The sequence below is a fragment of the Abramis brama genome, assembly GCF_963993115.1.
Source record: "Abramis brama genome assembly, chromosome: 8".
NCBI lineage: Eukaryota > Metazoa > Chordata > Actinopteri > Cypriniformes > Leuciscidae > Abramis > Abramis brama.
In genome coordinates, this window is record NC_139970.1 from 43,357,374 (window position 1) to 43,374,883 (window position 17,510).

A 17,510-nucleotide genomic window follows, 5' to 3' on the forward strand; every position below is an offset into this window, starting at 1 on the left:
GCCATAAAACACATTCTAAATATATGTAAATAAGACTTTTGACTAATGGATGTCATTGCCTAGTATTTTTTCTTCAAAATTATGTGAAAATCATCCTGCCTAATCATTCACATAACACAATACATTGATTTAAATCTTGTAAAACACTTTTTGTTTGGAAAGGCCATATGCGGGTGGGCGTGATTCACACCTAAGGAGTCAATGGGGCCGCATAATGAGGCTGCATAGGTAATGAGCCTTTCATTCAGGTGTGTGAATGAGCCACAAGAATGCAAGGACAATATATAACTGGTTTGTTGTTTTTTCCACAAATTTTGCTTGCAAATTGTACAATATCCAAGGTAAACATTTCTAGTAATTGTGCAGTTAATTGTTCTCATACTGTATTTTCAGATTTGGAATATATTCTCTTCCCAAATGTGTCACTAATAAAGCATAATAAAATTATTTAAAGATAAGGCTTATAATGACCTTTTAAGATTTTGTTTACATCTATCCTTATATATATATATATATATATATATATATATATATATATATACAGTATATATATATATATTTTTTTTTAAGGTTATACAATTACAACAACATTTATAATTGTAACAATATTTCCAGTGTAATCTTTCTTTGTATTCGCGATTCATATTAAAACAGTATTTTTGCCAGCTGTAGTAACTCCACAACAGCATCTGTGCGTTCATTCATTCATAGTAACGCGATTCATATTTAAACAGTATTTTTGCCAGCTGTAGTAGCTCCACAACAGCACGCATCTTTGCGTTCATTCATTCATAGTAACGCGATTCATATTTAAACAGTATTTTTGCCAGCTGTAGTAGCTCCACAACAGCACGCATCTTTGCGTTCATTCATTCCGATTAGAACAAAGCAAACAGAACTGACCTAATTCCTCAGCGGGATCCGTTTGCTCCTCGAAATGATACTTCCAGAACTTCTGAGGTAAATTTTTGCAGGATTATTATCAAGATAGTATTATTCCTCACAGCATCGTAAAGTACATAAGTCTGAAAGTGAACTCGCGGTGTGTGTTATCCAGCTGATGGGCGTTTTACAGGTTTGTTTGGATCGGCTCACATTTGCGCAGTAAGGGTAAAATCTTTCCGTGGCAGGGGCAGCTGCCACTGGCGCCTGTCACTCGACCTGCCACCGCTATATGCGCCTGTCACTCGACCTGCCACCGCTATATGCGCCTGTCACTCGACCTGCCGCGCCTGTCACTCGACCTGCCACCGCTATATGCGCCTGTCACTCGACCTGCCACCGCTATATGCGCCTGTCACTCGACCTGCCGCGCCTGTCACTTCGACCTGCCACCGCTATACGCGCCTGTCACTCGACCTGCCACCGCTATACGCGCCTGTCCCGCGACCTGTCGCGGCTATACTCGCCTGTCAGTCGACCCGTCACGGCTATACTCGCCTGTCCCGCGACCCGTCACGTCTATATGGGGCTGTCCCACGACCCGTCACGGCTAAACTCGCCTGTCCCGCGACCTGTCACGGCTATACTCGCCTGTCACTCGACCTGTCACGACCTGCCAGGGGCGGCTCCAGAGAATTTTTAACATGTGCTGAGGGGGTGCTAGATCGCTGAGGGGGTGCTAGATCATTGACTGGGGGAGCTGCCTAATTATAGGCTATATATATATATATATATATATATATATATATATAGGCTATATATATAGGCTACATACATAAGCTTGTTTCCGCCACAGAATAAAACATTTTAAAAGATAATTGCGACTTTATTTCTCAGAATTGCGAGATATAAAGTCAGAATTGCGTGAAATAAAGTCGCAATTGCGTGTTATAAAGTCAGAATTGCGAGATATAAAGTCAGAATTGCGTGAAATAAAGTCGCAATTGCGTCTTATGAAGTCAGAATTCTGACTTTTTTTCTCGCAAAATGCGACTATATCACGCAATTCTGAGTTTATAACACGCAATTGTGAGTTTATATCTCGCAATTCTGACATCTTTTCTGAGAATTGTGAGATATAAACTCACAATTGTGAGATATAAAGTCCAATTCTAAGGGGAAAAAAGACGGACTTTTTTTTTTTTACCTCAGAATAGTTTATATCTCACAATTCTGACTTTATAACACGCAATTGCGACTTTATATCTCACAATTCTGACTTTATAACACGCAATTGCGACTTTATATCATGCAATTCTGACTTTATATCTCGCAATTACGACTTTATTTCTCAGAATTGCGACTTCATTTCTCACAATTCTGACTTCATATGTCGCAATTCTGAGAAAAAACTCACAATTCTGACTTGATATATCGCAATTGTGAGAAAAAAAGTTAGAATTGTGAGATAAAAAGTCGCAATTATTATTATTTATTTATTATTCAGTGGCGGAAACAAGCTTCCATATAAATGAGCAAAACTTGCCCACTAAATATTTAGCTATAATATTCAATTATTTGAATGACCACAATTAAAGTTTTAATTTTATTAAATTGAACAAGCGCAATATTCAGCATTCAATCAAATAGAAAATATGTTTTATTAATAATAATGTTATTTCAACATAATATCTGGTTATTCCGACATAATATGTGTGCGTGCAACAAGCAAAATGGGCATTTGTAAATCCGGTGACGCATGCATTGATTTTTATTAATAAACTAGTGTTTTCTGGCAGTGTTGGCTGCAAAGATGAAGTTGACGATCGCCATATTTGTAGTGAACGCGCCAATAGAGAGAAAAGCACATAATGGATTACATAATCACAGAGTAGCCTTTTTCTTTTCGTTTTGAATTATTTCGTTTAAAAGACATTTCAAGCTTGGTGTATTTGATGTATTTCTCATGTCTATGTGAGGCATACACTGAGTTTCGTTACGTTAGGATGAGATGCGCTCCAGTTCACGTGCAATGCAAGTGACTGCACGGGCGCCTCCATGATTATATTGTCCGTTATATTTGCTTCTTATTTATTAAATCCAATTGGTAATTGGTTGATGAAAAATTGATTAAAATTAAGATACAATTTATACAAAACGAAATTTACTTTAAAGAAAGGTTTTCTACAAAACAAAACTTAATAAAGTGGTCAAAATCATGTCTGACCCGCTCCATGTCTCTTGATATATATTGCGCATCCTCTTACTTGTGCTGTTCACTTTTCATAAATCAACGTAAATGGAAAAAAATAATACTATAATATTTTAACAAATAAAAAACTAAATGCGCTTATTTAATGGCTACAACAGTATAGTTGGCCAACATCTGTATTTGTACAAATTGCTGCACATTCATTTAATTCTGAACTGTGCACACATGAAAGGCATTTGTTCAAATCAAGTTCATGGATAATTGTGCGTGCATTTATTAATCATTATGATACTAAAATCATAACAAAGTAGGATATGCTATGTACAAAACATCAGATGAGCCCAGAATATGAACGCAAAGTTTAATTACACGTTAAAGGTGCATTGCGCAAGTCTCTGAGTTTTTACAGAACTATGCCCCCTCTGGCGGCAAGCGAAACTGCAACCAGAAGTGTGCACGCTCACGGACAAAAGTTTTCTTTTTTTTATCTTACGTGGAGTTTGCGTTGGTGTTTGAAATGAACTACAAGCCGGTCTCTTAGAATCCATCTTCTACGGAGAATGGCGGCGAATACACAAACCTGCCAGACATGAACGCGCATGACGTCACGCCCAGTCTAAAATTCCGGCCCGAATCCCTCTTATTTATTTTACTTTACAGGATTATAGAGACAATCTCAGTGATCAGAGAAGGGCTCATTCAGCCCATCAGGCAATTGTTTAAGCATGTATGGGTTAGAAAACGTGTATTTTTAACATGAAAAGTTGCTTAATGCACCTTTAAGAACGCTTAATGTGGCTTAATGCAGATTAGAATGTCCCCTTATTATGTCGAAATAACGAGATATTATGTCGAAATAATATGTCGAAATAACGACTTATCATGTCGAAATAAGACTTCTTAATAAATAATAAATTAATAATAATAATAATACCAATAATAATATTGATAATGATGATAATAATAATAATTAATATAGTAATAATAATCATTGCTATATCAAGCCAACCTCACTGCATGCTATCTTAAGGTAAACTTGCACTAGCTAATGTTGGACTACTGAGACGTTAGTCACGGCCAAGCTATTTCATTGTAGCCTATTTTGTAATTCAAAGGATATTCAAAATATTTCAAGACAGTGCCACCTTCTGGTCAAAAGTTATACATATTTTCCAAAAATGTTGATAACTTTTGAATAAATCTGCCTATTGTAATGCCACTGGTAAGGTTTGTCATTGTCACCTCACTCTGACCACATCACATCGATTTCGTAACTGCGCCACCTATTGGTCGAAAATTATATAGGCTACCATTTAACCATAAGTTAGGCTACTGTTTGATTTTTCAGCCATTTGCCCAAAATCCTCCAAAAAGTTTTTAATTGCTGGTTGCAGTTGGTCTGACACTCCCAGCAATGTTGGCATGTCTTGTCTGCTTTTCAAATCTAACCTTAAACAGTGTTAGATTTTAATAAAATAAATTAAAAAAAAACATTCAAAATCGGGATGCATTTTCCGGGTCATCTTTGTTTTTTTTAACAGTAGCCTAACTTCGGGTCACGTGACAGGCACAAACAGTGGTTCGACTTCGAGTGAGAGGCGCATTTAACGCTCATGGGACGCAAGGCAGATGCATAACCCCTCATTTACACTGCACACGTGTGCGGTGCATTACGTCTGCGACAAGGTTTTATTCCGTCCTCCACGCGGTGCCAACTCACACCAGGAGCATTTCAGAAGCGGAGCGACTGGATGCGCGAGACCACGTGATTTGCCTGTCCGACGTGGTTTTTCTTGATTTTTGGGTTTCTACCATACAGTCTATGGTTTCTACCAAGGATATTGGTGTGTAATACGTTTGGGAGTTTGCACAGGGTGTTTATTTTGAATTTTACAATGTTTTTTTTTACTTTTATTTTGTATTCCCGGTGCGACTTGGACGCGCGTCCGTCAAATATAGACTAGGCGCCTATATTTAGCGAAGCGGCGCGGAGAGCCGCTTCTGGGAAGCTTCTGAAACGCGCCGCGTCGCGGCCGGTGTAAACACAAGCATTGACTAGAATGGGCGCGATCAGCTCCAGTAGCCGTGTCGCAGCCGTAATGCACCGCACACGTGTGCAGTGTAAATGAGGGGTAAAGCTGTGACGGATCGAGTGGAAAGCGCATAGCCATGACGGGTCACGGGACAGCCGCGTATAGCCGTGACGGGTCGCGGGACAGCCGCGTATAGCCGTGACGGGTGGCGGGACAGGCGCGTATAGCCGTGACGGGTCACGGGACAGCCGCGTATAGCCGTGACGGGTCGCGGGACAGGCGCGTATAGCCGTGACGGGTCGCGGGACAGGCGCGTATAGCCGTGACGGGTCACGGGACAGCCGCGTATAGCGGTGGCAGGTCGCGGGACAGGCGCGTATAGCGGTGGCAGGTCGAGTGACAGGCGCGTATAGCGGTGGCAGGTCGCGGGACAGGCGCGTATAGCGGTGGCAGGTCGCGGGACAGGCGCGTATAGCGGTGGCAGGTCGAGTGACAGGCGCGTATAGCGGTGGCAGGTCGAGTGACAGGCGCGTATAGCGGTGGCAGGTCGAGTGACAGGCGCGGCAGGTCGAGTGACAGGTGCATATAGCGGTGGCAGGTCGAGTGACAGGCGCGTATAGCGGTGGCAGGTCGAGTGACAGGCGCCAGTGGCAGCTGCCCCTGCCACGGAAAGATTTTACTCCCTCTCCATTTGCGTTTGAATAGCGCGTGCTCTCCGTGGGCGGAGCACATTAAAACTTAATTAGCTGAGATGAGAACGACTGACATCTCTCTCTTTGCATACATATTACATAAACTGTGAATATTTGTTTTTTATAAAAATGACTTCGTTTAAAAGAAGAGAATTCAAGCTTCATGCCTGTATGTCTGAATGCCTGTTTGACTGAGTATTCGCTGAGTTATGGTTCATTTTCGGACGCGTTTCAGAATGGACTAAACGGACAGAGAGAAGGCAGAACTCGCTTCGTGTTTATTTTTCTTTATTTGGCGAAAAGCACAACACTTTGTTTTTATTGTGAGTGTACACAAAAATAATACACACTAAACAGGATAGATTGATGTATAACACAAGCATATAAGATAAAAATTAATATTTTTATTTTATTATTTTTTTGCACTCATACGGAAAAAAACGAGCCTATCGCGCCGGCGCGATAGCCGACCTCAGGGGGTTAACACATTTCTTCTGACTAGTAAGTCAGCTTGACAGCAGGTTTCACAGCACGTCCAGAGCATGTCCTCAAAACTCTGGGTGACGATGTTATGCTACCAGTCTCAGAGTCAGTTTGGGTTGGACGGGTGGCGGATGTCATGCTACCCGGTGGGGTGGAGACTTCTGGTGACTGTGTCGGAGTGTCGTTCCTTTCTTGGTTGATGATCTGCAGATGTCTCTGGTTTCGTCTGGTGGTGTCTCCTTGTGGCGTTTTCACCACAAATGAACGTGGAGTGGAACACGAAGCCTGGATCACCCCAGTCCCTCTCCATGTCTTCTCTGAGTCTGTTTTCAGTTGCATTCTGTCGCCGACAGCTAAGGCAGGAAGCGGCTTTGCTGTGTATCTCCTGTTGTAGGTGTGTTCATAGGCCTGCTTAGCTTTGGCATCTGACTGTAGACAGATTGGGCCATGCCGGTCTCAATTGATGTTGGAGCTTGGGGACTGTGGTTCACAGTCTCCTTCCCATGAGGAGTCTGGCTGGGCTTTCTTTTGTCGGCTCCGTGGCTGTGTCCCTGTAGATCAGGAGAGCTAGCTGGGGGTCTTGTTGCCTAAGGATGCTTTTAGCGGTCCTTACCGCTCACTCCGCCATCTCATTAGCTTGGGGATAGTATGGGCTCGATGTAGTATGCTGGATGTCACACTTGGATGTGAAGACCTGGAACTGCCGTGAGGTAAACTGCGGGCCGTTATCCGTAATCAGCTCTTCAGGTATCCCGAACCGTGTAAATGTGCTCATCAGATTACTTATAACTGCTTCACTTGTGGTCTGGGTGAGACTCAATACTTCAAGCCATCTTGAATAATAGTCAGTAACAACCAAGAAGTGCTTTCCTTTAAACTCACAAAGATCTGCAGCTAGTTTTTGCCAAAGGCGTTGTGATGAGTGGGTCCCGGCTTTGGCTTGGTTTGTGCTCACAGTGTGGGCATGAGGAAACTTTCTCCTTTACCGCATGGCTAATCTTTGGCCACCAGATGGCATCATTGTATCTCTCCCTGGATTTGTTTAGGCCTTGATGCCCGTGGTGGATCCTCTCCAGCATCTTAGTTCTCATTGTTTGTGGGTTCACTATTTGGTTTCCCTTCTTTACCAGTCAATTATGCTCACTAAGACTACTTCTCTCCATTAAATAGTCTAAATCGCAGCCAGCCAGACTTAATGTATTGTCTGACCTTCTGCAGGGATTCATCCTTCTCTGTCTCTGCCTATATGCGCTCCAGCACTGTTTTAGGTCTTTCCAGCTCTTCGATGGCGTCCACTTATGCCTGGATGTCCTCGCTCAGTTTTGTGTTGTCCACTTTTGACTCCGGGTGCCTCGACAGCACGTCAGGTACTATCAGGTTCTTAACTGGGATGTATTCAGCGACAGGGTTGAACTTCATTAGGCGTATTAGAAGTCACTGACACCTCAGTGGAGCTTTGTCTGGGTCCCTGTGGTTGATGAGTGTCACCAGTGACTTTTTGCTGTTTACTCACACCGCTCCTTCTAGTGGTTTTAGCATGCTATGGTGGTTTCTTTCTCATTTGCTCTTCTAGTTCAACTGGCTTTAGTCTATTTTCGAAATATTATTCAATATGCATATCTTTAATGTTTACATCATCTATCATCATCAGATAGGTAGCAGTGATTTTCTTTCTTTGAGGTTTTAATGATGGTTTGTGCCTGGTTTGGAGAACAGTTGTTGCAAACTGTTGCCAGGAGCTGGCCTTTGTCACTGTATTGAATTAGTATTTAAGTTTGAGTCAAATTATTGCACGTCTGCACTGATATACTTAGGTGCACTTTAACTTGCTATCAACTTGCTTCCATCTAAGCCTATTGTGACAATCAATGTGTCAATAAATTTAATTGAAAAGACAACTGGGTTGGAAAATCTTAATGTGCACCATTGATAGGCTTTACAGTTTGAAGAACCAATCATAATAGAGAAAATTAATGTAATGGATCATGTCACTAGCCGCATTTCCATTACAGATTTGCACAAAACTGCGATATTTTCTAAATGTCGATAAAAAACTATTGCGAAATGACGACATTTCCAATAATCGATGTTATGCGGCATTTTTTCAACATATATCCCAGCCGCCACACTAGCCATTATTTTTAATGGAAGGAGACGTATGCGTGTTATTCAAGCATTAATGGCAAGGAAAGACTCATATACTGGGAGCAGCACATATGAGGAGTTTCTGGTGTTTCTCCCTCATATCGGCTTTCAGGTCTTGTTTGTGGCATTTAATAGTGGTTTAGAATCCAGTATTTCCTTAATTCTTTAGTCTTTTATGAGTTTAATAAAGAACTATGTCTCATCTTCTGTCCATACATCGCATCATATACGTCAGGTGACCTGTTGTAAATGCGCAAAAAATTTCCATTGCAGTTTTGCGGGAATATTCCTTTTTCAAATTGCCTGAAAAAACACCTCAAGCGAGCGTAAATTTATTTATTTTTGATATATGGGAGTTTTTGCGAAATTGACATGTTTCCATTGGGCGTATTTTCAATTCCAATTTGTACAATTTGAAGGGGAATGGAAACGCGGCTACTGTCATACACTTATTCTACAGTATATAATCTGTTGTTCTCTTTTTGTCGTGGGATTCTCTCTGAAATTGGTTGAGATCCTCCCGGCCGTGATTAAAGTATATTCAAAGGCATTGTTTGGAAACCTCACAGAAAAATCCCCGGTGTTAAAGGGGGGGTGAAATGCTCATTTTCACTCAATTTCCTGTTAATCTTGAGTACCTATAGAGTAGTATTGCATCCTTCATATCTCCAAAAAGTCTTTAGTTTTATTATATTTATAAAAGAAAGATAGGCTGTACCGAGTCTTTCCGGAAAAAAACGAGCGGCTGAAGGCGTGCCGTGCGGGCGGAGCTAAAGCTGTGCTAACACGCCGAGCTAACAACACACAGAGACATTTGAAGCAGTTTTACTCACCGCCCGGTTCCAACGCATGACCGCAAACCTTTATCATTGTGACTGCTCGATCCTTAAGCATTAGACGATCTGCAAATCCGTCGATCTGGGCTTTGTTTATAAAACAAGCATCGTCGAAATGCAGGGAACAAACAGTCTTGCACAGCTCCATCCACTGGTCCCATAACGCCGGGTTCTTTGGGAATCTGTGCAGGGTTGTCTTGCCCTGGCAACCAAAAACCCACTTCTTTGGTAACACTGACTTCCCTAAAGCCGAGCATAGCGCTTTGATGAGGTACTGCTTTCGCTCTCGCTCTGGTCTACGGTTGCGCGCACGCCCGCGTCCTTCCGGAGAAGTGCCCTTAGGACCCGTATAAGGAAATTCCGCTACATCTGACGTCACACATGCCCATACTCGAAAAAAACTTTCCGAAACTTGTGACAAACCGGAAGGAGCATTTTTGGAACAGAAATACTCCTTCAAACGTACAATTTAATTTTTGAAACTTTGTCCATGTTTAGCATGGCAATCCAACTCTGTAACAGTGTAAAAAACTCAGTATGCCTGAAATAGCATTTCACCCCCCCTTTAAATGAACACCACTCAGTGTTCATGTGGGAATTGAGTTAATTCAATGAGCAGAATCACTGAAGGAAAGAGAAACACCAGAGGGGTTATTCAAGAAAGCAGGTTATGTGATAAACCCGGTTATGTTTAAACTCTTGTTCTCCTCCTGCTCGCAGGCACTGTATGCGAAATATAGATACAAGATAATTGAGGATGTATTTTAGAAGACTAAAACAACAAGATTTGATCCTTAAATGTACATTATTCGGTACATTAATACATAATGTATATGTGGTTTGTCTCAGAAAATCTTGCAAAGGTACATATATGTATATATATATATTAGGGGTGTAACGGTTCACAAAATTCACGGTTCGGTTCGATACGATACACTTGTGTCACGGTTCGGTATGGTACGTTTTCCATACAGCAAAAATAAATGCCAGAGAAATTTCCTTGAATTTTTTTTTTTATTATTATTTTATTTAATGAAACTAACATCATAAAGTATGATTTTTTTTTTTTTATTTATTTTTTTTGTTGCTTTTTTTACTTAACAATAATGGAGCTATACTTGACTCTTCTTATGAGCATATAAAACAAAACAGCTCCTTGGACAAAATGAAATGTAATATTGTAGTAGTAGGCTAGTTATAAACAAAGGTTTATTTTAGTTCAGATTAACATTTGAGGGCAGCAATAATTGTATTCATAATGTCAAAATAAAACCGATGTAATGTTACTTGAAAGCATTATAGCCCACTATTCCTGACAAACTTCCATACCTTGCAGTTAGTGTTACTACAGCAAATCCATTCCACGGTGAATGTTGCTGATCTGACACCGGCCAGTTCATTCATGGCACGATGTTTCTTCCTGGTTTCCACGTCAGCGCTGTTTGATCCGTTAATAACAGAGAAATGTGCACGTTTCTCACTAGATCTCGCAGTGATGTTATTACTTCAGTGGCAATTTCAAAAAGCATTTGAAATTCAAATGCTTTCTTTACTGGTCTGGTCTCTTAGCGCTGTGTGGTGTTGCTTGATCAGGCTCGCGCATAGGGCTCGCGAGTCCCGCTTCACAGGTCAAAACTGATAACGGTCCACACAAACACAATAAGAGTAGCTCAGTGTCTTTCCTTACATCGCATTTGCCAGTTGATGTTGTGGTCGCGCCGCGCTTGCCACCCGCGACGCGTCTTCATTTGAAATAATGAAATTTTTGTCGGCAGAAAAAATGGTCCAACGAACCGTTCGGTACGTACTGCGTACCGAAAACCGAACCGAAAGCCTCGTACCGAACGGTTCGATACGAATACGCGTATCGTTACACCCCTTATATATATATATTATATATATATATATATTTTTTTTAGTGGTAAAGGCAGAATTACCTTAAAACTACACTGTGTAATTTTTTAAGTTGATTCTTAGCAAAAAACACTGTTCTTTCAAAAGTATATGTGCTCATTCATGTGTAATTACTTCCACCAACTAATCAAGTATTCTCGTAAGCGTAGAATCTGCCATTCAGAATACATACGAGTGAGTCGCTCGAACGGCGGCAGCCATGTTACACCTCCATCTTGAAAATACATCAGCCAAAGAGGGACATACCTGGAAATTCAAGCTTCGCCTTTCGCGCTTTTACACTCAGTGGCACCGTGACGAATGCGAGGGGGAGATTACTCGCGACTGCCAGCAGATTTTGAAAGCCTGTTGAATATGGAGGATCATGCCTACTCTCAAGGACATGTAGCAGAGTCACGTCAAGTCAAGTCAAGTCAAGTCATCTTCATTTATATAGCGCTTTTAACAATGTAGATCTTTTCAAAGCAGCTTTACAGAGATTGTTTTGGCTTTATAGCGGTTCTTTAATAAAGTTATTTTCCAGCTAAAGTTAGTTTTGATTGATTCGCTTCCGTCGCAACAATCATTTGTTAATAAATTAGGGGCCGCTAAGACGACACCATTCTCTCTACACAAACTTTAAACGCGAACCTGTGAGAAACGCTGATGGCGTTCACATGCGCATTAAGAATTGGTTCTATAGTTATGTGCGTTTGAATATTGTCACGGTGTCAGGTTGTGTTCTCCAGGTGTCCACTAGATGTCCTCCTTCCTCACGGTGTCTGTCACATTTTGGAACAACATTCCCCACGATCCTTGTCTCATCATTGCACTCAGCTAACACCAGTAACCAAAATTGTCAATCTCTCCTTTATTGAGGCAGTATTTCCAAATGTGTGGAAGTCAGCTGCTGTTGTTCCAATTCTCAAAAATGGAGATCCATTGTCAGTGGACAATTACAGACCAATCAGCATCATACCTACAGTGTCAAAAGTTGCAGAGAAACTAATTTCCCAACAAATAATAACACATTTGAATACCACTACATTTTCTCTTCATTCAATGCAATTTGGTTTTAGAACTCAACACTCCACGGAAACTGCTAATTGTTTTTTCATAGAAAATATCAAACATTTACTGGATAAAGGTGGCGTGGTTGGAGCTGTGTTTCTCGATTTAAAAAAAGCTTTTGACACTGTAAACCATAAAATATTATTAATCAAACTAAGTAAATTTAATTTCTCCTCAGATGCAATAAAATGGATAGAATCATATCTATCGAATCGCTCACAGTCAGTCAGGATCAGGGATTACCACTCACCGCCCCTCGCCATGTCCACGGGGGTTCCTCAAGGTTCTATTTTGGGGCCACTGCTATTTTCACTTTATATAAACGACCTCCCTTCTGTTTGTCCAGGCGTCCATATTCAGATGTACGCAGACGACACAGTCATTTATACCCATGGTAAAAACACAAAACAAGTTGCTGAAAAACTCACACAGTCTATGGCCCATGTCTCTGAATGGCTAAATCAATCCTGCTTAAAACTTAATGTAAATAAAACAGTTTCAATGTTCTTTTCTAAATCAAACATTGCAAATAATCAGGCAGATATTTATGTGACAAGGGAAAAAATAAAAGTTGTGTCAGAATTCAAATACTTAGGCATCATAATAGACTCTAAACTAACTTTTAAATCACAGATAAAAAAGGTCTGCAATAGAGTCAAATTTAACATTGCAAATTTCCGGTTCATAAGATCAAATTTGTCACTTCAAGCAGCTAAAATGTTCATGTACAGTATGGTTCTGTCTCATATCACTTACTCTCTTACAACCTGGTCACAGGCAAATAAAACAACACTAAAATCTTTAGTGTCACTTTATAAACAGACAATCAAAATTGTGGATAAAAAACCATTTAGGTATCATCATTGTGCCATTTTAGAAAAGCTTAAGCTTTTAAGTTGGGAAAATGTCATTAAGTATTCAAACCTCTGTCTGTTTTACAAAATCATCCATGGTCTGTCATCTCCTCCACTGAGTCAGTTTGTAAACATCAGAAACACCACACAGAGAGTAACACGAGGGTCGGTCCGAGGAGACTGTGTTGTTCCTTTACGGAAAAGTGCTTTTAGTCAAAGTGCCTTTTCTGTCACAGCAGCACAGGAATGGAACTCTGTCCCTCAGAACATCAGAGAATTCACCACATACACTCTGTTTAAAAAACATCTAAAAAACTGGCTCATAACACATCAGACATGTCAGCACTAATAAGAATATGTATCTTAACTCAACCCAACCTGCTGCCACTTGTGTCTCTGCGGTGTCAATGTGTATAATATTATTTTTATTTTTATTTAATATAATAGTATAATATTTAGTATAATATTATTTTTATTATTTCGCTTGGCTCCGAAGAGAGAGAGAGAGCGCGCGCGCGCGACCGAGTCTCTCTCTGCTCGTTCTGTAACATGCACTGACTCTGTCACAAACGCAGCCGTTCATCTACATTACTCACCGATCAAATAAGACTTCGGCGGGACAAAAATTCACTTTGGCGGGCGCTAAAACTCACTTGAGAGTCGTTTTGGTCATTAATCGGACTGGTTTTGTTTCACTCATCGTAACGTGTAAATGTGCATTTGTGTGACCCACCTTTTCTCACTGTGTGACCCACAAGTGGGTCGCGACCCACAGTTTGAAAACCACTGATTTAAACCATGCTAATGCAATTCCACTAATGCCAACATAGTTTTCTAGTCTATTTAAAAGAATGTTGTGGTCAATAGTGTTAAATGCAGCACTAAGATCGAGTAACACTAATAGCGAGACACAACCACGATCGGATGATAAGAGCAAATCATTTGTGACTCTAACGAGAGCTGTCTCGGTACTATGGTACGGTCTAAATCCAGACTGAAAATCCTCGCAGATATCATTTCTTTCTAAAAAGGAACACAGTTGTGAAGACACTGCCTTTTCTAGTATCTTTGACAGAAAAGGTAGATTCGAGATCGGCCTGTAATTGACTAATTCTGTAGGATCAAGTTGCGGTTTTTTAACAAGCGGTTTAATCATAGCCAGCTTAAAGGTTTTTGGTACGTATCCTAGAGACAAAGACGAATTAATGATATTAAGAAGAGGATCTATGACCTCTGGAAGCATCTCTTTCAGTAGCTTAGTCGATATAGGGTCTAACATACATGTTGTAGATTTAGATGATTTAACGAGTTTAGTAAATTCTTCCTCTCCTATAGCAACGAACGAATCAAATTTTTCTTCAGGGAGACTACAATGCACTGCCTGATGTGATACTGTAGTAGACGGTTGCATAGTTATAATTTTCTCCCTGATATTATCAATCTTATAAGTGAAGAAGTTCATAAAGTCATTACTGCTGTGTTGCTTGGAAACTTCGGTGCTTGAAGCTTTCTTTTTCGTTAGTTTAGCCACAGTTTCAAATAAATACCTAGGATTATGTTTATTTTCTTCTAATAGGGTTGAAAAATAAGCAGATCTAGCAGCTTTTAAAGCCTCTCTGTATGCAATAGAGCTCTCCTTCCATGAAATGCGAAATACCTCTAGTTTTGTTTTCTTCCAGTTGCGCTCCATTTTTCTGGCTGCTCTCTTAAGGGCCCGAGTGTGCTCGTTGTACCACGGCGTTGGACTATTTTCTTTAATCTTCTTTAAGCTCAACGGAGCAATTGTGTCTAAAGTGCTGGAAAAGAGAGAGTTAAAAGTTTCTGTTGCAATATCAAGTTCTTCTAAGCTATCTGGGATGCTGAGATGGTGAAACTGATCAGGAAGATTATTGATAAAGCAATCTTTAGTGGCAGAAGCGATGGGTCTAACATATTTGAAACACGGAGTCGGCTTTGCAGCCTTGGCTAAATGAAGTTTACACGAGACTAGATAATGATCTGAGATGTCATCGCTCTGCTGCAGAATTTCAACGGCATCAACATCTATTCCATGTGATAATATTAGATCTAGAGTATGATTACGACGATGAGTAGGTCCTGACACATGTTGTCTAAATCCAATAGAGTTTACAATGTCTTTAAATGCCAATCCCAATGCATCTTTTTCATTATCTATGTGTATATTAAAATCACCAACAATTAGTACTTGCTCTGCAGTCAATATTAATTCTGATAGAAAGTCCGCAAATTCTTTGATAAAATCTTTATGGTGCCCTGGTGGCCTGTATACAGTAGCCAGCATAAATCTCAAACGTGATTTATCATTTACACTATATATTTTTACATTAAGCACCAACACTTCAAAAGATTTATATTTAAAACTTGATTTCTTAGTGGTTTTGAAAGTATTACTATAAATTACAGCAATTTTCCCCCTTTGCGTTTCAGACGAGGCTCATGTTTATAACAGTAATCTTGCGGGGTGGACTCATTTAAAGTAATGTAATCGTTTGGTTTTAGCCAGGTTTCTGTCAAACACAGCACATCTAGGTTATTATCTGAAATCATATCATTAACAATGAGTACTTTTGAAGTAAGCGATCGAATATTCAGCAACCCAAGCTTTAGCATTTGCTCATCTGTATTATAGCTGTTTTTTATTTGTTGAACATCAATTAAATTTGTAACCTTAGATAGGTTTAAACGTTTTTTGGATTTCCAAATTCGGGGAACAGACACAGTCTCTATATGATGATATCTAGGTGAAAGAGGCTCTATGTGATGGGATTTATCTGACCTTGGTGACGCGAGGCCGCTAGCAGACGGTCGGTTTAGCCAGTCTGTCTGCTTCCTGACCTGAGTCCCAGATTGTCATGTTTGAGCTCTAAGACTATGAGCCATATTACTAGAGAGAAGAGCAGCACCATCCCAGGAGGGATGAATACCATCTCTTTTCAACAGGTCAGGTTTGCCCCAAAAACTTTTCCAATTGTCTATAAATTCTATATTATTTTGCGGACACCACTTAGACAGCCAGCGATTCAGTGAACACAATCTACTAACTATCTCATCACTCCTGCAAACAGGAAGGGGGCCAGAGCAAATTACAGTGCTTGACATCGTACTTGCGAGTTCACACACCTCTTTAACGTTAATTTTGGTGATCTCCGACTGGCGGAGTTGAACATCATTAGTGCCGACGTGAATAATGATCTTAGAGAATTTACGATTAGCATTAGCAGGCACTTTTAAATTTGCTTTGATGTCAGGTGCTCTGGCTCCCGGCAAACATGTGACTATGGTGGCTGGTGTCTCTATTTTCACGTTCCGTGTTATCGAATCACCAATTACTAGGGCACAATCAACAGAACTCTCAGTGGGTGTTTCACTGAGCGGGGCAAATCGATTTGTTATGGTAATCGGAACGGAAGAGTGGTTTTTTGATCCGCAACTAGAGCGATCCCTCACTGTCACCCATTTGCCTTGCTGCGCAGGCACTACTTCAGCTGGAACCGAATCATGTAAACAGTTCACTATGCTAGGCACATCCAAAAGAGTATCTAAAGCTCTAGCACTCTTACTATCCTCAATTAAAGTTTGGATGCGTGTCTCTAGTTCTGAAATCTTCTCTGTCAGCCTAACTGTCTCCTTGCATTTATCACATATAAATCCTATATTGCCAACAGAGAAGGCTATGCTAAACATGTGACATGAAGTGCAGGTGACAATAACAGGACAAGACATTACTTACCGTGTTTGTTGAGTGATTCTTACTCACCTGAGCTTTTTATGAACTCAAAGGCGCGGACGCGAAAGAGAAAAATAAATAAATAAAAATAGCTGAGTGCACGGGTGGCGCGTTAACAGGCTAGCGAATTACTAGCGTGTTGTGCTAGTAGTAACGGAAGCTAGCGATGTAAGGTTAATCTGAGATGTTGGGTAAGCTGTATTTAGTAGTAGTATAAACAACTAGAAATTGTAGTAAATGATGGTTCAAAACAAGGAAATACGAGGCTGAGACGGAGCTTACAGCACCGAAGCAAACACACCCACAGCAGGCAGCGAGGCAGACAGGAGCAATTAAAAGTCACCAAGGAATTAAAACGACAACGCGACAGGCAAATCAACAAGACCAAAGTCAATATTGGAGTGGCTTTTCCAAGATGGAAAAGCTCATGAGGAGCAAGGATTTTTAAAAGGGACGCCGAAGTTGCTGATTTCTTCTCGACAGGTAATTCAGCCTATTTGTGTACACTCTAAAAAACGTTGGTGTAAATTCAAATATTTTATAGTTGCTTGGCTAACTACAGCATGGTTGTGCATAAGAATGACGTCTAGGATACCTTTCCTTGCATCAATGATGGAAAAGGATTGTTTACCTTGTAACATAAATCTGTGTAATGGTACCA

At 40.5% G+C, this 17,510-nt stretch overlaps 1 protein-coding gene across 1 annotated transcript in view; it reads left to right on the forward strand.

The window, feature by feature from the left end:
* The window catches only part of LOC311088383 (uncharacterized protein), a 190,751-nt gene that overhangs the window by 50,848 nt on the left and 122,393 nt on the right, over window positions 1-17,510 (forward strand). The window lies entirely within an intron of this gene.